Source organism: Carassius gibelio, chromosome B10 (assembly GCF_023724105.1).
Source record: "Carassius gibelio isolate Cgi1373 ecotype wild population from Czech Republic chromosome B10, carGib1.2-hapl.c, whole genome shotgun sequence".
In the NCBI taxonomy this organism is placed as follows: Eukaryota; Metazoa; Chordata; class Actinopteri; order Cypriniformes; family Cyprinidae; genus Carassius; species Carassius gibelio.
In genome coordinates, this window is record NC_068405.1 from 2,983,212 (window position 1) to 3,000,219 (window position 17,008).

Genomic DNA, 17,008 nt, shown 5'->3' on the forward strand with positions numbered 1-17,008 from the left:
AATGTTCCAAAGTGAAGTAAACTTCGATGGATTTCCCCTGCTCAGGGAGTGGGGAGCAATGAACACTGTGTAGGGACCATGTCAATCGCAAGGAGCTCACTTCTAATGAGCTGATTATCCAAATCAGGTGTGCTAACAAAGAGAGACATGCAAAATATGCAGACCTTTGGGGAGCGAGGACTGGAATGGAGAACCGCTTCCTTATTCTTTAAGTCAGTTTGAGAAAAAGAGGTGAGAAGTTGTCTGCGTGACCCGAGTGATGCAAGGTGGTCTGCATAATACAAGAATCCGCACATGCATACTGGCGTAACAAGACCGAGAAGGTCCTTTAACACAAAAGCTAAATCTCTTTGTTAATTCGATAACACAATCGCGGCCAGTGCAAAGATGCAAGCCCAGAGGAGGGACGGCCTCTTTGCATCAAGCCGGTCATTCCCAGCTATGCTCGTCATTCTTGAAAGGCCAGGGGAATTAGCTCAAATGGTAGAGCGCTCGCTTAGCATGCGAGAGGTAGCGGGATCGATGCCCGCATTCTCCAAGTTGGCTCCTGCCCTTTTACTCACACATCCCTAAATCAGTGGTTTTCAACCCTTTCCTGGAGGCATCCCTGCCCTGCACATTTTGCATTTCCCCTCATCTAACACACCAGTTTCAAATCATCAGCTCATTAATAGAGACTGCAAGACCTGATTTGGGTGTGTCTAATAAGGGAGACATACGAAATGTTCAGGACAGGGTTGCCTCCAGGAAAGGTTTGAAAACCATTGCCCTAAAGAGACCGACTGAGCACTGACGCAATGCTGCGACACTCCCACGTTAGCTTTTTTTGGGGCTCACAGCTGCCAAAAAGTATTTCAGACATGGTCCTGTGCAAATTGGTTGCAAAACATTGCCATTTTACACACAGTTCCCTAAAGCAGTGGTTTTCAAACCTGTCCTGGAGGCACCCCTGCCCTACACATTTTGAATGTTTCCCTCATCTATCACACCTGTTTCAAATCATCAACTCTTTTATAGAGACCGCAAGACCTTATTTGGGTGTGTCTAATAAGGCAGACAATCAAACTGTGCAGGGCAGGGGTGCCTCCAGGACAGGTTTGAGAACCAGTGCCCTAAAGAGACCGACTGGGCATCGATGCAATGCTGCCACAGTCTCTACGTTAGTTAATTTTTTTGGACTCAAAGCTGCCAAAAAGTATTTCAGACATGGTCCTGCGCAAATTGGTTGCAAAAAGTGGTCCCACCGCGATTTGAACTCGGATCACTGGATTCAGAGTGCTAACCATTACACCATGAAACCTTACCTGGAGCAGCCGTTGCGCACAGGGCCACAAAGACTGTCACCAGTGACAACCTAGTGCTGTTTTTATCTTTTCCTGCGGCAGGAAAGCACACAGGTTCCACCGAGATTCGAACTCAGATCACTGGATTCAAAACCCAGAGTGCTGACCATTACACCATGGAACCGAAACTGCTTGTTTGGTGGCCAACTGGGAAACAGATAGCTCCGCGGCAGTGGGGAAGCAGTTATACAGAGAAGTTGGAACCCAGTGATTTTTGGTCACTGGCCCGCCTCAAAAAACGGAAAAGAGTGGGAGATTTTGCCGAAACCCAGGATCGAACCAGGGACCTTTAGATCTTCAGTCTAACGCTCTCCCAACTGAGCTATTTCGGACACAACAAGTTCCTGCTTAGCAAGCAGGGATTTCAGTGAGATCACCCTACTCTTTGTCACAGGAGAAGAGCAGAGCAGAGATGAGCCCCCAGACAATAAAAACAGCTGGCCAGTACGGGGATCGAACCCGCGACCTTGGCGTTATTAGCACCACGCTCTAACCATCTGAGCTAACCGGCCTCCCTTAGCCATCTGTCTCTACCCGATTGAATAAAAAACTGCCTCAATGTTAGTGAACGCAATGAGACAATAAAGCTTCACTTTTTATCCCGACCAAGGGCTCGTCCGGGATTTGAACCCGGGACCTCTCGCACCCAAAGCGAGAATCATACCCCTAGACCAACGAGCCTTCCTGTGCTGGGCCGAGAAAAAAGAGCTACTGCAGCATCAATAAAAGAAGGAACATGAACTAACGTGGAAGCAATCAAAGACCTCGAGACAGTGTTAAAGGCTAACGAACGCAAGTTGGCCTCTTAACTGACCTAAAAATGTGGCTGTATCTAACATGTAGAGGGATGTTAGGGAGGACAGCTGAAACTGTCAGATGTCACTTAGACCAGCGGTTCTCAATTCCAGTCCTCGAGCCCCCTGCTCTTCAGATTTTGTATGTTTCTCGTATAGCTTCAGACATTTGTTCCATTCAAACGTAAGTGCCCTGAGAAGTGGACATCACATGACATCCCTCCGTGATTCAAGTTCAGAGCGTATGTGTACGTTCAGTTCAAAGTGACTAACACAGAGGTGTACAGAGGTTTACAGAGGTATATGATGTCACACTTGTCCATGTGTGAAGACGTTGCGCAGCGCAAATCCGTGAACCAATGTTCCAAAGTGAAGTAAACTTCGACGGATTTCCCCTGCTCAGGGAGTGGGGAGCAATGAACACTGTGTAGGGACCATGTCAATCGCAAGGAGCTCACTTCTAATGAGCTGATTATCCAAATCAGGTGTGCTAACAAAGAGAGACATGCAAAATATGCAGACCTTTGGGGAGCGAGGACTGGAATGGAGAACCGCTTCCTTATACTTTAAGTCAGTGTGAGAAAAAGAGGTGAGAAGTTGTCTGCGTGACCCGAGTGATGCAAGGTGGTCTGCATAATACAAGAATCCGCACATGCATACTGGCGTAACAAGACCGAGAAGGTCCTTTAACACAAAAGCTAAATCTCTTTGTTAATTCGACAACACAATCGCGGCCAGTGCAAAGGTGCAAGCCCAGAGGAGGGACGGCCTCTTTGCATCAAGCCGGTCATTCGCAGCTATGCTCGTCATTCTTGAAAGGCCAGGGGAATTAGCTCAAATGGTAGAGCGCTCGCTTAGCATGCGAGAGATAGCGGGATCGATGCCCGCATTCTCCAAGTTGGCTCCTGCCCTATTACTCACACATCCCTAAATCAGTGGTTTTCAACCCTTTCCTGGAGGCATCCCTGCCCTGCACATTTTGCATTTCCCCTCATCTAACACACCAGTTTCAAATCATCAGCTCATTAATAGAGACTGCAAGACCTGATTTGGGTGTGTCTAATAAGGGAGACATACGAAATGTTCAGGACAGGGTTGCCTCCAGGAAAGGTTTGAAAACCATTGCCCTAAAGAGACCGACTGAGCACTGACGCAATGCTGCGACACTCCCACGTTAGCTTTTTTTGGGGCTCACAGCTGCCAAAAAGTATTTCAGACATGGTCCTGTGCAAATTGGTTGCAAAACATTGCCATTTTACACACAGTTCCCTAAAGCAGTGGTTTTCAAACCTGTCCTGGAGGCACCCCTGCCCTACACATTTTGAATGTTTCCCTCATCTATCACACCTGTTTCAAATCATCAACTCTTTTATAGAGACCGCAAGACCTTATTTGGGTGTGTCTAATAAGGCAGACAATCAAACTGTGCAGGGCAGGGGTGCCTCCAGGACAGGTTTGAGAACCAGTGCCCTAAAGAGACCGACTGGGCATCGATGCAATGCTGCCACAGTCTCTACGTTAGTTAATTTTTTTGGACTCAAAGCTGCCAAAAAGTATTTCAGACATGGTCCTGCGCAAATTGGTTGCAAAAAGTGGTCCCACCGCAATTTGAACTCGGATCACTGGATTCAGAGTGCTAACCATTACACCATGAAACCTTACCTGGAGCAGCCGTTGCTCACAGGGCCACAAAGACTGTCACCAGTGACAACCTAGTGCTGTTTTTATCTTTTCCTGCGGCAAGAAATCACACAGGTTCCACCGAGATTCGAACTCAGATCACTGGATTCAAAGCCCAGAGTGCTGACCATTACACCATGGAACCGAAACTGCTTGTTTGGTGGCCAACTGGGAAACAGATAGCTCCGCGGCAGTGGGGAAGCAGTTATACAGAGAAGTTGGAACCCAGTGATTTTTGGTCACTGGCCCGCCTCAAAAAACGGAAAAGAGTGGGAGATTTTGCCGAAACCCGGGATCGAACCAGGGACCTTTAGATCTTCAGTCTAACGCTCTCCCAACTGAGCTATTTCGGCCACAACAAGCTCCTGCTTAGCAAGCAGGGATTTCAGTGAGATCACCCTACTCTTTGTCACAGGAGAAGAGCAGAGCAGAGATGAGCCCCCAGACAATAAAAACAGCTGGCCAGTACGGGTATCGAACCCGCGACCTTGGCGTTATTAGCACCACGCTCTAACCATCTGAGCTAACCGGCCTCCCTTAGCCATCTGTCTCTACCCGATTGAATAAAAAACTGCCTCAATGTTAGTGAACGCAATGAGACAACAAAGCTTCACGTTTTATCCCGACCAAGGGCTCGTCCGGGATTTGAACCCGGGACCTCTCGCACCCAAAGCGAGAATCATACCCCTAGACCAACGAGCCTTCCTGTGCTGGGCCGAGAAAAAAGAGCTAGTGCAGCATCAATAAAAGAAGGAACATGAACTAACGTGGAAGCAATCAAAGACCTCGAGACAGTGTTAAAGGCTAACGAACGCAAGTTGGCCTCTTAACTGACCTAAAAAGGTGGCTGTATCTAACATGTAGAAGGGATGTTAGGGAGGACAGCTGAAACTGTCAGATGTCACTTAGACCAGCGGTTCTCAATTCCAGTCCTCGAGCCCCCTGCTCTTCAGATTTTGTATGTTTCTCGTATAGCTTCAGACATTTGTTCCATTCAAACGTAAGTGCCCTGAGAAGTGGACATCACATGACATCCCTCCGTGATTCAAGTTCAGAGCGTATGTGTACGTTCAGTTCAAAGTGACTAACACAGAGGTGTACAGAGGTATACAGAGGTATATGATGTCACACTTGTCCATGTGTGAAGACGTTGCGCAGCGCAAATCCGTGAACCAATGTTCCAAAGTGAAGTAAACTTCGACGGATTTCCCCTGCTCAGGGAGTGGGGAGCAATGAACACTGTGTAGGGACCATGTCAATCGCAAGGAGCTCACTTCTAATGAGCTGATTATCCAAATCAGGTGTGCTAACAAAGAGAGACATGCAAAATATGCAGACCTTTGGGGAGCGAGGACTGGAATGGAGAACCGCTTCCTTATTCTTTAAGTCAGTGTGAGAAAAAGAGGTGAGAAGTTGTCTGCGTGACCCGAGTGATGCAAGGTGGTCTGCATAATACAAGAATCCGCACATGCATACTGGCGTAACAAGACCGAGAAGGTCCTTTAACACAAAAGCTAAATCTCTTTGTTAATTCGATAACACAATCGCGGCCAGTGCAAAGGTGCAAGCCCAGAGGAGGGACGGCCTCTTTGCATCAAGCCGGTCATTCCCAGCTATGCTCGTCATTCTTGAAAGGCCAGGGGAATTAGCTCAAATGGTAGAGCGCTCGCTTAGCATGCGAGAGGTAGCGGGATCGATGCCCGCATTCTCCAAGTTGGCTCCTGCCCTTTTACTCACACATCCCTAAATCAGTGGTTTTCAACCCTTTCCTGGAGGCATCCCTGCCCTGCACATTTTGCATTTCCCCTCATCTAACACACCAGTTTCAAATCATCAGCTCATTAATAGAGACTGCAAGACCTGATTTGGGTGTGTCTAATAAGGGAGACATACGAAATGTTCAGGACAGGGTTGCCTCCAGGAAAGGTTTGAAAACCATTGCCCTAAAGAGACCGACTGAGCACTGACGCAATGCTGCGACACTCCCACGTTAGCTTTTTTTGGGGCTCACAGCTGCCAAAAAGTATTTCAGACATGGTCCTGTGCAAATTGGTTGCAAAACATTGCCATTTTACACACAGTTCCCTAAAGCAGTGGTTTTCAAACCTGTCCTGGAGGCACCCCTGCCCTACACATTTTGAATGTTTCCCTCATCTATCACACCTGTTTCAAATCATCAACTCTTTTATAGAGACCGCAAGACCTTATTTGGGTGTGTCTAATAAGGCAGACAATCAAACTGTGCAGGGCAGGGGTGCCTCCAGGACAGGTTTGAGAACCAGTGCCCTAAAGAGACCGACTGGGCATCGATGCAATGCTGCCACAGTCTCTACGTTAGTTAATTTTTTTGGACTCAAAGCTGCCAAAAAGTATTTCAGACATGGTCCTGCGCAAATTGGTTGCAAAAAGTGGTCCCACCGCGATTTGAACTCGGATCACTGGATTCAGAGTGCTAACCATTACACCATGAAACCTTACCTGGAGCAGCCGTTGCGCACAGGGCCACAAAGACTGTCACCAGTGACAACCTAGTGCTGTTTTTATCTTTTCCTGCGGCAGGAAAGCACACAGGTTCCACCGAGATTCGAACTCAGATCACTGGATTCAAAACCCAGAGTGCTGACCATTACACCATGGAACCGAAACTGCTTGTTTGGTGGCCAACTGGGAAACAGATAGCTCCGCGGCAGTGGGGAAGCAGTTATACAGAGAAGTTGGAACCCAGTGATTTTTGGTCACTGGCCCGCCTCAAAAAACGGAAAAGAGTGGGAGATTTTGCCGAAACCCGGGATCGAACCAGGGACCTTTAGATCTTCAGTCTAACGCTCTCCCAACTGAGCTATTTCGGCCACAACAAGCTCCTGCTTAGCAAGCAGGGATTTCAGTGAGATCACCCTACTCTTTGTCACAGGAGAAGAGCAGAGCAGAGATGAGCCCCCAGACAATAAAAACAGCTGGCCAGTACGGGGATCGAACCCGCGACCTTGGCGTTATTAGCACCACGCTCTAACCATCTGAGCTAACCGGCCTCCCTTAGCCATCTGTCTCTACCCGATTGAATAAAAAACTGCCTTAATGTTAGTGAACGCAATGAGACAACAAAGCTTCACGTTTTATCCCGACCAAGGGCTCGTCCGGGATTTGAACCCGGGACCTCTCGCACCCAAAGCGAGAATCATACCCCTAGACCAACGAGCCTTCCTGTGCTGGGCCGAGAAAAAAGAGCTAGTGCAGCATCAATAAAAGAAGGAACATGAACTAACGTGGAAGCAATCAAAGACCTCGAGACAGTGTTAAAGGCTAACGAACGCAAGTTGGCCTCTTAACTGACCTAAAAATGTGGCTGTATCTAACATGTAGAGGGATGTTAGGGAGGACAGCTGAAACTGTCAGATGTCACTTAGACCAGCGGTTCTCAATTCCAGTCCTCGAGCCCCCTGCTCTTCAGATTTTGTATGTTTCTCGTATAGCTTCAGACTTTTGTTCCATTCAAACGTAAGTGCCCTGAGAAGTGGACATCACATGACATCCCTCCATGATTCAAGTTCAGAGCGTATGTGTACGTTCAGTTCAAAGTGACTAGCACAGAGGTGTACAGAGGTATACAGAGGTATATGATGTCACACTTGTCCATGTGTGAAGACGTTGCGCAGCGCAAATCCGTGAACCAATGTTCCAAAGAGAAGTAAACTTCGACGGATTTCCCCTGCTCAGGGAGTGGGGAGCAATGAACACTGTGTAGGGACCATGTCAATCGCAAGGAGCTCACTTCTAATGAGCTGATTATCCAAATCAGGTGTGCTAACAAAGAGAGACATGCAAAATATGCAGACCTTTGGGGAGCGAGGACTGGAATGGAGAACCGCTTCCTTATTCTTTAAGTCAGTGTGAGAAAAAGAGGTGAGAAGTTGTCTGCGTGACCCGAGTGATGCAAGGTGGTCTGCATAATACAAGAATCCGCACATGCATACTGGCGTAACAAGACCGAGAAGGTCCTTTAACACAAAAGCTAAATCTCTTTGTTAATTCGACAACACAATCGCGGCCAGTGCAAAGGTGCAAGCCCAGAGGAGGGACGGCCTCTTTGCATCAAGCCGGTCATTCGCAGCTATGCTCGTCATTCTTGAAAGGCCAGGGGAATTAGCTCAAATGGTAGAGCGCTCGCTTAGCATGCGAGAGGTAGCGGGATCGATGCCCGCATTCTCCAAGTTGGCTCCTGCCCTTTTACTCACACATCCCTAAATCAGTGGTTTTCAACCCTTTCCTGGAGGCATCCCTGCCCTGCACATTTTGCATTTCCCCTCATCTAACACACCAGTTTCAAATAATCAGCTCATTAATAGAGACTGCAAGACCTGATTTGGGTGTGTCTAATAAGGGAGACATACGAAATGTTCAGGACAGGGTTGCCTCCAGGAAAGGTTTGAAAACCATTGCCCTAAAGAGACCGACTGAGCACTGACGCAATGCTGCGACACTCCCACGTTAGCTTTTTTTGGGGCTCACAGCTGCCAAAAAGTATTTCAGACATGGTCCTGTGCAAATTGGTTGCAAAACATTGCCATTTTACACACAGTTCCCTAAAGCAGTGGTTTTCAAACCTGTCCTGGAGGCACCCCTGCCCTACACATTTTGAATGTTTCCCTCATCTATCACACCTGTTTCAAATCATCAACTCTTTTATAGAGACCGCAAGACCTTATTTGGGTGTGTCTAATAAGGCAGACAATCAAACTGTGCAGGGCAGGGGTGCCTCCAGGACAGGTTTGAGAACCAGTGCCCTAAAGAGACCGACTGGGCATCGATGCAAAGCTGCCACAGTCTCTACGTTAGTTAATTTTTTTGGACTCAAAGCTGCCAAAAAGTATTTCAGACATGGTCCTGCGCAAATTGGTTGCAAAAAGTGGTCCCACCGCGATTTGAACTCAGATCACTGGATTCAGAGTGCTAACCATTACACCATGAAACCTTACCTGGAGCAGCCGTTGCGCACAGGGCCACAAAGACTGTCACCAGTGACAACCTAGTGCTGTTTTTATCTTTTCCTGCGGCAGGAAAGCACACAGGTTCCACCGAGATTCGAACTCAGATCACTGGATTCAAAGCCCAGAGTGCTGACCATTACACCATGGAACCGAAACTGCTTGTTTGGTGGCCAACTGGGAAACAGATAGCTCCGTGGCAGTGGGGAAGCAGTTATACAGAGAAGTTGGAACCCAGTGATTTTTGGTCACTGGCCCGCCTCAAAAAACGGAAAAGAGTGGGAGATTTTGCCGAAACCCGGGATCGAACCAGGGACCTTTAGATCTTCAGTCTAACGCTCTCCCAACTGAGCTATTTCGGCCACAACAAGCTCCTGCTTAGCAAGCAGGGATTTCAGTGAGATCACCCTACTCTTTGTCACAGGAGAAGAGCAGAGCAGAGATGAGCCCCCAGACAATAAAAACAGCTGGCCAGTACGGGGATCGAACCCGCGACCTTGGCGTTATTAGCACCACGCTCTAACCATCTGAGCTAACCGGCCTCCCTTAGCCATCTGTCTCTACCTGATTGAATAAAAAACTGCCTCAATGTCAGTGAACGCAATGAGACAACAAAGCTTCACGTTTTATCCCGACCAAGGGCTCGTCCGGGATTTGAACCCGGGACCTCTCGCACCCAAAGCGAGAATCATACCCCTAGACCAACGAGCCTTCCTGTGCTGGGCCGAGAAAAAAGAGCTAGTGCAGCATCAATAAAAGAAGGAACATGAACTAACGTGGAAGCAATCAAAGACCTCGAGACAGTGTTAAAGGCTAACGAACGCAAGTTGGCCTCTTAACTGACCTAAAAATGTGGCTGTATCTAACATGTAGAGGGATGTTAGGGAGGACAGCTGAAACTGTCAGATGTCACTTAGACCAGCGGTTCTCAATTCCAGTCCTCGAGCCCCCTGCTCTTCAGATTTTGTATGTTTCTCGTATAGCTTCAGACTTTTGTTCCATTCAAACGTAAGTGCCCTGAGAAGTGGACATCACATGACATCCCTCCGTGATTCAAGTTCAGAGCGTATGTGTACGTTCAGTTCAAAGTGACTAGCACAGAGGTGTACAGAGGTATACAGAGGTATATGATGTCACACTTGTCCATGTGTGAAGACGTTGCGCAGCGCAAATCCGTGAACCAATGTTCCAAAGAGAAGTAAACTTCGACGGATTTCCCCTGCTCAGGGAGTGGGGAGCAATGAACACTGTGTAGGGACCATGTCAATCGCAAGGAGCTCACTTCTAATGAGCTGATTATCCAAATCAGGTGTGCTAACAAAGAGAGACATGCAAAATATGCAGACCTTTGGGGAGCGAGGACTGGAATGGAGAACCGCTTCCTTATTCTTTAAGTCAGTGTGAGAAAAAGAGGTGAGAAGTTGTCTGCGTGACCCGAGTGATGCAAGGTGGTCTGCATAATACAAGAATCCGCACATGCATACTGGCGTAACAAGACCGAGAAGGTCCTTTAACACAAAAGCTAAATCTCTTTGTTAATTCGATAACACAATCGCGGCCAGTGCAAAGGTGCAAGCCCAGAGGAGGGACGGCCTCTTTGCATCAAGCCGGTCATTCCCAGCTATGCTCGTCATTCTTGAAAGGCCAGGGGAATTAGCTCAAATGGTAGAGCGCTCGCTTAGCATGCGAGAGGTAGCGGGATCGATGCCCGCATTCTCCAAGTTGGCTCCTGCCCTTTTACTCACACATCCCTAAATCAGTGGTTTTCAACCCTTTCCTGGAGGCATCCCTGCCCTGCACATTTTGCATTTCCCCTCATCTAACACACCAGTTTCAAATCATCAGCTCATTAATAGAGACTGCAAGACCTGATTTGGGTGTGTCTAATAAGGGAGACATACGAAATGTTCAGGACAGGGTTGCCTCCAGGAAAGGTTTGAAAACCATTGCCCTAAAGAGACCGACTGAGCACTGACGCAATGCTGCGACACTCCCACGTTAGCTTTTTTTGGGGCTCACAGCTGCCAAAAAGTATTTCAGACATGGTCCTGTGCAAATTGGTTGCAAAACATTGCCATTTTACACACAGTTCCCTAAAGCAGTGGTTTTCAAACCTGTCCTGGAGGCACCCCTGCCCTACACATTTTGAATGTTTCCCTCATCTATCACACCTGTTTCAAATCATCAACTCTTTTATAGAGACCGCAAGACCTTATTTGGGTGTGTCTAATAAGGCAGACAATCAAACTGTGCAGGGCAGGGGTGCCTCCAGGACAGGTTTGAGAACCAGTGCCCTAAAGAGACCGACTGGGCATCGATGCAATGCTGCCACAGTCTCTACGTTAGTTAATTTTTTTGGACTCAAAGCTGCCAAAAAGTATTTCAGACATGGTCCTGCGCAAATTGGTTGCAAAAAGTGGTCCCACCGCGATTTGAACTCGGATCACTGGATTCAGAGTGCTAACCATTACACCATGAAACCTTACCTGGAGCAGCCGTTGCGCACAGGGCCACAAAGACTGTCACCAGTGACAACCTAGTGCTGTTTTTATCTTTTCCTGCGGCAGGAAAGCACACAGGTTCCACCGAGATTCGAACTCAGATCACTGGATTCAAAACCCAGAGTGCTGACCATTACACCATGGAACCGAAACTGCTTGTTTGGTGGCCAACTGGGAAACAGATAGCTCCGCGGCAGTGGGGAAGCAGTTATACAGAGAAGTTGGAACCCAGTGATTTTTGGTCACTGGCCCGCCTCAAAAAACGGAAAAGAGTGGGAGATTTTGCCGAAACCCGGGATCGAACCAGGGACCTTTAGATCTTCAGTCTAACGCTCTCCCAACTGAGCTATTTCGGCCACAACAAGCTCCTGCTTAGCAAGCAGGGATTTCAGTGAGATCACCCTACTCTTTGTCACAGGAGAAGAGCAGAGCAGAGATGAGCCCCCAGACAATAAAAACAGCTGGCCAGTACGGGGATCGAACCCGCGACCTTGGCGTTATTAGCACCACGCTCTAACCATCTGAGCTAACCGGCCTCCCTTAGCCATCTGTCTCTACCCGATTGAATAAAAAACTGCCTTAATGTTAGTGAACGCATTGAGACAACAAAGCTTCACGTTTTATCCCGACCAAGGGCTCGTCCGGGATTTGAACCCGGGACCTCTCGCACCCAAAGCGAGAATCATACCCCTAGACCAACGAGCCTTCCTGTGCTGGGCCGAGAAAAAAGAGCTAGTGCAGCATCAATAAAAGAAGGAACATGAACTAACGTGGAAGCAATCAAAGACCTCGAGACAGTGTTAAAGGCTAACGAACGCAAGTTGGCCTCTTAACTGACCTAAAAATGTGGCTGTATCTAACATGTAGAGGGATGTTAGGGAGGACAGCTGAAACTGTCAGATGTCACTTAGACCAGCGGTTCTCAATTCCAGTCCTCGAGCCCCCTGCTCTTCAGATTTTGTATGTTTCTCGTATAGCTTCAGACATTTGTTCCATTCAAACGTAAGTGCCCTGAGAAGTGGACATCACATGACATCCCTCCGTGATTCAAGTTCAGAGCGTATGTGTACGTTCAGTTCAAAGTGACTAACACAGAGGTGTACAGAGGTTTACAGAGGTATATGATGTCACACTTGTCCATGTGTGAAGACGTTGCGCAGCGCAAATCCGTGAACCAATGTTCCAAAGTGAAGTAAACTTCGACGGATTTCCCCTGCTCAGGGAGTGGGGAGCAATGAACACTGTGTAGGGACCATGTCAATCGCAAGGAGCTCACTTCTAATGAGCTGATTATCCAAATCAGGTGTGCTAACAAAGAGAGACATGCAAAATATGCAGACCTTTGGGGAGCGAGGACTGGAATGGAGAACCGCTTCCTTATACTTTAAGTCAGTGTGAGAAAAAGAGGTGAGAAGTTGTCTGCGTGACCCGAGTGATGCAAGGTGGTCTGCATAATACAAGAATCCGCACATGCATACTGGCGTAACAAGACCGAGAAGGTCCTTTAACACAAAAGCTAAATCTCTTTGTTAATTCGACAACACAATCGCGGCCAGTGCAAAGGTGCAAGCCCAGAGGAGGGACGGCCTCTTTGCATCAAGCCGGTCATTCGCAGCTATGCTCGTCATTCTTGAAAGGCCAGGGGAATTAGCTCAAATGGTAGAGCGCTCGCTTAGCATGCGAGAGATAGCGGGATCGATGCCCGCATTCTCCAAGTTGGCTCCTGCCCTATTACTCACACATCCCTAAATCAGTGGTTTTCAACCCTTTCCTGGAGGCATCCCTGCCCTGCACATTTTGCATTTCCCCTCATCTAACACACCAGTTTCAAATCATCAGCTCATTAATAGAGACTGCAAGACCTGATTTGGGTGTGTCTAATAAGGGAGACATACGAAATGTTCAGGACAGGGTTGCCTCCAGGAAAGGTTTGAAAACCATTGCCCTAAAGAGACCGACTGAGCACTGACGCAATGCTGCGACACTCCCACGTTAGCTTTTTTTGGGGCTCACAGCTGCCAAAAAGTATTTCAGACATGGTCCTGTGCAAATTGGTTGCAAAACATTGCCATTTTACACACAGTTCCCTAAAGCAGTGGTTTTCAAACCTGTCCTGGAGGCACCCCTGCCCTACACATTTTGAATGTTTCCCTCATCTATCACACCTGTTTCAAATCATCAACTCTTTTATAGAGACCGCAAGACCTTATTTGGGTGTGTCTAATAAGGCAGACAATCAAACTGTGCAGGGCAGGGGTGCCTCCAGGACAGGTTTGAGAACCAGTGCCCTAAAGAGACCGACTGGGCATCGATGCAATGCTGCCACAGTCTCTACGTTAGTTAATTTTTTTGGACTCAAAGCTGCCAAAAAGTATTTCAGACATGGTCCTGCGCAAATTGGTTGCAAAAAGTGGTCCCACCGCAATTTGAACTCGGATCACTGGATTCAGAGTGCTAACCATTACACCATGAAACCTTACCTGGAGCAGCCGTTGCTCACAGGGCCACAAAGACTGTCACCAGTGACAACCTAGTGCTGTTTTTATCTTTTCCTGCGGCAAGAAATCACACAGGTTCCACCGAGATTCGAACTCAGATCACTGGATTCAAAGCCCAGAGTGCTGACCATTACACCATGGAACCGAAACTGCTTGTTTGGTGGCCAACTGGGAAACAGATAGCTCCGCGGCAGTGGGGAAGCAGTTATACAGAGAAGTTGGAACCCAGTGATTTTTGGTCACTGGCCCGCCTCAAAAAACGGAAAAGAGTGGGAGATTTTGCCGAAACCCGGGATCGAACCAGGGACCTTTAGATCTTCAGTCTAACGCTCTCCCAACTGAGCTATTTCGGCCACAACAAGCTCCTGCTTAGCAAGCAGGGATTTCAGTGAGATCACCCTACTCTTTGTCACAGGAGAAGAGCAGAGCAGAGATGAGCCCCCAGACAATAAAAACAGCTGGCCAGTACGGGTATCGAACCCGCGACCTTGGCGTTATTAGCACCACGCTCTAACCATCTGAGCTAACCGGCCTCCCTTAGCCATCTGTCTCTACCCGATTGAATAAAAAACTGCCTCAATGTTAGTGAACGCAATGAGACAACAAAGCTTCACGTTTTATCCCGACCAAGGGCTCGTCCGGGATTTGAACCCGGGACCTCTCGCACCCAAAGCGAGAATCATACCCCTAGACCAACGAGCCTTCCTGTGCTGGGCCGAGAAAAAAGAGCTAGTGCAGCATCAATAAAAGAAGGAACATGAACTAACGTGGAAGCAATCAAAGACCTCGAGACAGTGTTAAAGGCTAACGAACGCAAGTTGGCCTCTTAACTGACCTAAAAAGGTGGCTGTATCTAACATGTAGAAGGGATGTTAGGGAGGACAGCTGAAACTGTCAGATGTCACTTAGACCAGCGGTTCTCAATTCCAGTCCTCGAGCCCCCTGCTCTTCAGATTTTGTATGTTTCTCGTATAGCTTCAGACATTTGTTCCATTCAAACGTAAGTGCCCTGAGAAGTGGACATCACATGACATCCCTCCGTGATTCAAGTTCAGAGCGTATGTGTACGTTCAGTTCAAAGTGACTAACACAGAGGTGTACAGAGGTATACAGAGGTATATGATGTCACACTTGTCCATGTGTGAAGACGTTGCGCAGCGCAAATCCGTGAACCAATGTTCCAAAGTGAAGTAAACTTCGACGGATTTCCCCTGCTCAGGGAGTGGGGAGCAATGAACACTGTGTAGGGACCATGTCAATCGCAAGGAGCTCACTTCTAATGAGCTGATTATCCAAATCAGGTGTGCTAACAAAGAGAGACATGCAAAATATGCAGACCTTTGGGGAGCGAGGACTGGAATGGAGAACCGCTTCCTTATTCTTTAAGTCAGTGTGAGAAAAAGAGGTGAGAAGTTGTCTGCGTGACCCGAGTGATGCAAGGTGGTCTGCATAATACAAGAATCCGCACATGCATACTGGCGTAACAAGACCGAGAAGGTCCTTTAACACAAAAGCTAAATCTCTTTGTTAATTCGATAACACAATCGCGGCCAGTGCAAAGGTGCAAGCCCAGAGGAGGGACGGCCTCTTTGCATCAAGCCGGTCATTCCCAGCTATGCTCGTCATTCTTGAAAGGCCAGGGGAATTAGCTCAAATGGTAGAGCGCTCGCTTAGCATGCGAGAGGTAGCGGGATCGATGCCCGCATTCTCCAAGTTGGCTCCTGCCCTTTTACTCACACATCCCTAAATCAGTGGTTTTCAACCCTTTCCTGGAGGCATCCCTGCCCTGCACATTTTGCATTTCCCCTCATCTAACACACCAGTTTCAAATCATCAGCTCATTAATAGAGACTGCAAGACCTGATTTGGGTGTGTCTAATAAGGGAGACATACGAAATGTTCAGGACAGGGTTGCCTCCAGGAAAGGTTTGAAAACCATTGCCCTAAAGAGACCGACTGAGCACTGACGCAATGCTGCGACACTCCCACGTTAGCTTTTTTTGGGGCTCACAGCTGCCAAAAAGTATTTCAGACATGGTCCTGTGCAAATTGGTTGCAAAACATTGCCATTTTACACACAGTTCCCTAAAGCAGTGGTTTTCAAACCTGTCCTGGAGGCACCCCTGCCCTACACATTTTGAATGTTTCCCTCATCTATCACACCTGTTTCAAATCATCAACTCTTTTATAGAGACCGCAAGACCTTATTTGGGTGTGTCTAATAAGGCAGACAATCAAACTGTGCAGGGCAGGGGTGCCTCCAGGACAGGTTTGAGAACCAGTGCCCTAAAGAGACCGACTGGGCATCGATGCAATGCTGCCACAGTCTCTACGTTAGTTAATTTTTTTGGACTCAAAGCTGCCAAAAAGTATTTCAGACATGGTCCTGCGCAAATTGGTTGCAAAAAGTGGTCCCACCGCGATTTGAACTCGGATCACTGGATTCAGAGTGCTAACCATTACACCATGAAACCTTACCTGGAGCAGCCGTTGCGCACAGGGCCACAAAGACTGTCACCAGTGACAACCTAGTGCTGTTTTTATCTTTTCCTGCGGCAGGAAAGCACACAGGTTCCACCGAGATTCGAACTCAGATCACTGGATTCAAAACCCAGAGTGCTGACCATTACACCATGGAACCGAAACTGCTTGTTTGGTGGCCAACTGGGAAACAGATAGCTCCGCGGCAGTGGGGAAGCAGTTATACAGAGAAGTTGGAACCCAGTGATTTTTGGTCACTGGCCCGCCTCAAAAAACGGAAAAGAGTGGGAGATTTTGCCGAAACCCGGGATCGAACCAGGGACCTTTAGATCTTCAGTCTAACGCTCTCCCAACTGAGCTATTTCGGCCACAACAAGCTCCTGCTTAGCAAGCAGGGATTTCAGTGAGATCACCCTACTCTTTGTCACAGGAGAAGAGCAGAGCAGAGATGAGCCCCCAGACAATAAAAACAGCTGGCCAGTACGGGGATCGAACCCGCGACCTTGGCGTTATTAGCACCACGCTCTAACCATCTGAGCTAACCGGCCTCCCTTAGCCATCTGTCTCTACCCGATTGAATAAAAAACTGCCTTAATGTTAGTGAACGCAATGAGACAACAAAGCTTCACGTTTTATCCCGACCAAGGGCTCGTCCGGGATTTGAACCCGGGACCTCTCGCACCCAAAGCGAGAATCATACCCCTAGACCAACGAGCCTTCCTGTGCTGG

At 48.0% G+C, this 17,008-nt stretch overlaps 35 non-coding genes across 35 annotated transcripts; 7 read left to right on the plus strand and 28 right to left on the minus strand.

Moving 5' to 3' along the window:
- The first annotated feature begins 465 nt into the window (after nt 1-465).
- On the plus strand, nt 466-538 carry trnaa-agc (transfer RNA alanine (anticodon AGC)). The gene has a single exon. It is a non-coding gene; the product is annotated as a tRNA-Ala (tRNA).
- An 857-nt stretch (nt 539-1,395) lies between these two features.
- Nucleotides 1,396-1,467, minus strand: trnaq-uug (transfer RNA glutamine (anticodon UUG)). Its single transcript has one exon. It is a non-coding gene; the product is annotated as a tRNA-Gln (tRNA).
- A 135-nt stretch (nt 1,468-1,602) lies between these two features.
- On the minus strand, nt 1,603-1,675 carry trnaf-gaa (transfer RNA phenylalanine (anticodon GAA)). Its single transcript has one exon. It is a non-coding gene; the product is annotated as a tRNA-Phe (tRNA).
- A 106-nt stretch (nt 1,676-1,781) lies between these two features.
- trnai-aau (transfer RNA isoleucine (anticodon AAU)) lies at nt 1,782-1,855 on the minus strand. The gene has a single exon. It is a non-coding gene; the product is annotated as a tRNA-Ile (tRNA).
- A 97-nt stretch (nt 1,856-1,952) lies between these two features.
- On the minus strand, nt 1,953-2,024 carry trnap-ugg (transfer RNA proline (anticodon UGG)). The gene has a single exon. It is a non-coding gene; the product is annotated as a tRNA-Pro (tRNA).
- A 936-nt stretch (nt 2,025-2,960) lies between these two features.
- trnaa-agc (transfer RNA alanine (anticodon AGC)) lies at nt 2,961-3,033 on the plus strand. The gene has a single exon. It is a non-coding gene; the product is annotated as a tRNA-Ala (tRNA).
- Nucleotides 3,034-3,890: 857 nt separating this feature from the next.
- trnaq-uug (transfer RNA glutamine (anticodon UUG)) lies at nt 3,891-3,962 on the minus strand. The gene has a single exon. It is a non-coding gene; the product is annotated as a tRNA-Gln (tRNA).
- Nucleotides 3,963-4,097: 135 nt separating this feature from the next.
- On the minus strand, nt 4,098-4,170 carry trnaf-gaa (transfer RNA phenylalanine (anticodon GAA)). The gene has a single exon. It is a non-coding gene; the product is annotated as a tRNA-Phe (tRNA).
- A 106-nt stretch (nt 4,171-4,276) lies between these two features.
- On the minus strand, nt 4,277-4,350 carry trnai-aau (transfer RNA isoleucine (anticodon AAU)). The gene has a single exon. It is a non-coding gene; the product is annotated as a tRNA-Ile (tRNA).
- A 97-nt stretch (nt 4,351-4,447) lies between these two features.
- Nucleotides 4,448-4,519, minus strand: trnap-ugg (transfer RNA proline (anticodon UGG)). Its single transcript has one exon. It is a non-coding gene; the product is annotated as a tRNA-Pro (tRNA).
- Nucleotides 4,520-5,456: 937 nt separating this feature from the next.
- Nucleotides 5,457-5,529, plus strand: trnaa-agc (transfer RNA alanine (anticodon AGC)). The gene has a single exon. It is a non-coding gene; the product is annotated as a tRNA-Ala (tRNA).
- An 857-nt stretch (nt 5,530-6,386) lies between these two features.
- trnaq-uug (transfer RNA glutamine (anticodon UUG)) lies at nt 6,387-6,458 on the minus strand. Its single transcript has one exon. It is a non-coding gene; the product is annotated as a tRNA-Gln (tRNA).
- Nucleotides 6,459-6,593: 135 nt separating this feature from the next.
- Nucleotides 6,594-6,666, minus strand: trnaf-gaa (transfer RNA phenylalanine (anticodon GAA)). The gene has a single exon. It is a non-coding gene; the product is annotated as a tRNA-Phe (tRNA).
- Nucleotides 6,667-6,772: 106 nt separating this feature from the next.
- On the minus strand, nt 6,773-6,846 carry trnai-aau (transfer RNA isoleucine (anticodon AAU)). Its single transcript has one exon. It is a non-coding gene; the product is annotated as a tRNA-Ile (tRNA).
- A 97-nt stretch (nt 6,847-6,943) lies between these two features.
- Nucleotides 6,944-7,015, minus strand: trnap-ugg (transfer RNA proline (anticodon UGG)). The gene has a single exon. It is a non-coding gene; the product is annotated as a tRNA-Pro (tRNA).
- Nucleotides 7,016-7,951: 936 nt separating this feature from the next.
- trnaa-agc (transfer RNA alanine (anticodon AGC)) lies at nt 7,952-8,024 on the plus strand. Its single transcript has one exon. It is a non-coding gene; the product is annotated as a tRNA-Ala (tRNA).
- Nucleotides 8,025-8,881: 857 nt separating this feature from the next.
- Nucleotides 8,882-8,953, minus strand: trnaq-uug (transfer RNA glutamine (anticodon UUG)). The gene has a single exon. It is a non-coding gene; the product is annotated as a tRNA-Gln (tRNA).
- A 135-nt stretch (nt 8,954-9,088) lies between these two features.
- On the minus strand, nt 9,089-9,161 carry trnaf-gaa (transfer RNA phenylalanine (anticodon GAA)). The gene has a single exon. It is a non-coding gene; the product is annotated as a tRNA-Phe (tRNA).
- A 106-nt stretch (nt 9,162-9,267) lies between these two features.
- Nucleotides 9,268-9,341, minus strand: trnai-aau (transfer RNA isoleucine (anticodon AAU)). Its single transcript has one exon. It is a non-coding gene; the product is annotated as a tRNA-Ile (tRNA).
- Nucleotides 9,342-9,438: 97 nt separating this feature from the next.
- Nucleotides 9,439-9,510, minus strand: trnap-ugg (transfer RNA proline (anticodon UGG)). The gene has a single exon. It is a non-coding gene; the product is annotated as a tRNA-Pro (tRNA).
- Nucleotides 9,511-10,446: 936 nt separating this feature from the next.
- Nucleotides 10,447-10,519, plus strand: trnaa-agc (transfer RNA alanine (anticodon AGC)). The gene has a single exon. It is a non-coding gene; the product is annotated as a tRNA-Ala (tRNA).
- Nucleotides 10,520-11,376: 857 nt separating this feature from the next.
- On the minus strand, nt 11,377-11,448 carry trnaq-uug (transfer RNA glutamine (anticodon UUG)). Its single transcript has one exon. It is a non-coding gene; the product is annotated as a tRNA-Gln (tRNA).
- A 135-nt stretch (nt 11,449-11,583) lies between these two features.
- On the minus strand, nt 11,584-11,656 carry trnaf-gaa (transfer RNA phenylalanine (anticodon GAA)). The gene has a single exon. It is a non-coding gene; the product is annotated as a tRNA-Phe (tRNA).
- A 106-nt stretch (nt 11,657-11,762) lies between these two features.
- On the minus strand, nt 11,763-11,836 carry trnai-aau (transfer RNA isoleucine (anticodon AAU)). Its single transcript has one exon. It is a non-coding gene; the product is annotated as a tRNA-Ile (tRNA).
- Nucleotides 11,837-11,933: 97 nt separating this feature from the next.
- Nucleotides 11,934-12,005, minus strand: trnap-ugg (transfer RNA proline (anticodon UGG)). The gene has a single exon. It is a non-coding gene; the product is annotated as a tRNA-Pro (tRNA).
- Nucleotides 12,006-12,941: 936 nt separating this feature from the next.
- trnaa-agc (transfer RNA alanine (anticodon AGC)) lies at nt 12,942-13,014 on the plus strand. The gene has a single exon. It is a non-coding gene; the product is annotated as a tRNA-Ala (tRNA).
- Nucleotides 13,015-13,871: 857 nt separating this feature from the next.
- Nucleotides 13,872-13,943, minus strand: trnaq-uug (transfer RNA glutamine (anticodon UUG)). Its single transcript has one exon. It is a non-coding gene; the product is annotated as a tRNA-Gln (tRNA).
- Nucleotides 13,944-14,078: 135 nt separating this feature from the next.
- On the minus strand, nt 14,079-14,151 carry trnaf-gaa (transfer RNA phenylalanine (anticodon GAA)). Its single transcript has one exon. It is a non-coding gene; the product is annotated as a tRNA-Phe (tRNA).
- A 106-nt stretch (nt 14,152-14,257) lies between these two features.
- On the minus strand, nt 14,258-14,331 carry trnai-aau (transfer RNA isoleucine (anticodon AAU)). Its single transcript has one exon. It is a non-coding gene; the product is annotated as a tRNA-Ile (tRNA).
- Nucleotides 14,332-14,428: 97 nt separating this feature from the next.
- On the minus strand, nt 14,429-14,500 carry trnap-ugg (transfer RNA proline (anticodon UGG)). The gene has a single exon. It is a non-coding gene; the product is annotated as a tRNA-Pro (tRNA).
- Nucleotides 14,501-15,437: 937 nt separating this feature from the next.
- On the plus strand, nt 15,438-15,510 carry trnaa-agc (transfer RNA alanine (anticodon AGC)). Its single transcript has one exon. It is a non-coding gene; the product is annotated as a tRNA-Ala (tRNA).
- An 857-nt stretch (nt 15,511-16,367) lies between these two features.
- Nucleotides 16,368-16,439, minus strand: trnaq-uug (transfer RNA glutamine (anticodon UUG)). The gene has a single exon. It is a non-coding gene; the product is annotated as a tRNA-Gln (tRNA).
- A 135-nt stretch (nt 16,440-16,574) lies between these two features.
- On the minus strand, nt 16,575-16,647 carry trnaf-gaa (transfer RNA phenylalanine (anticodon GAA)). The gene has a single exon. It is a non-coding gene; the product is annotated as a tRNA-Phe (tRNA).
- Nucleotides 16,648-16,753: 106 nt separating this feature from the next.
- On the minus strand, nt 16,754-16,827 carry trnai-aau (transfer RNA isoleucine (anticodon AAU)). Its single transcript has one exon. It is a non-coding gene; the product is annotated as a tRNA-Ile (tRNA).
- Nucleotides 16,828-16,924: 97 nt separating this feature from the next.
- trnap-ugg (transfer RNA proline (anticodon UGG)) lies at nt 16,925-16,996 on the minus strand. Its single transcript has one exon. It is a non-coding gene; the product is annotated as a tRNA-Pro (tRNA).
- Nucleotides 16,997-17,008: the final 12 nt, after the last annotated feature.